The sequence below is a fragment of the Colobus angolensis genome, unplaced genomic scaffold (genome assembly GCF_000951035.1).
Source record: "Colobus angolensis palliatus isolate OR3802 unplaced genomic scaffold, Cang.pa_1.0 Scaffold250, whole genome shotgun sequence".
In the NCBI taxonomy this organism is placed as follows: domain Eukaryota; kingdom Metazoa; phylum Chordata; class Mammalia; order Primates; family Cercopithecidae; genus Colobus; species Colobus angolensis.
Window position 1 is genome coordinate 91,740 of NW_012115711.1, and position 442 is coordinate 92,181.

Here is a 442-nt window from a genome sequence, read left to right on the forward strand (position 1 = left end):
TGGGCATGGTGGCTCATGTCTGTAATCCCAGCACTTTGGGAGGCCAAGGTGGGTGGATTTCTTGAGCCCAGGAGTTCGAAACCAGCCTGGGCAACATGGCAAAACCCTGTCTCTACAGAAAATACAAAAATTAGCCAGGCATGGTGGCACACACCTGTGGTCCCAGCTACTTGAGACGCTGAGGTGGGAGGATCACTTGAGCCCAGGAGTTCAAAGCTCCAGTGAGCTGTGATTGCACCACTGCACTCCAGCCTGGGTGACAGCAAAACCCTGTCTCAAAAAAAATAGAAGAAGAGGAAGAGGAAGAAAGAAGAGGAAGAGGAAGAAAGAAGAAGAAGAAGAAGAAGAAGAGGAAGAGGAAGAGGAAGAGGAAGAGGAGAAAATCAGTGTAAAGCATTGAAAATCATACATGTATGAGGCACCCACGTGTGCCTGTCTCTCT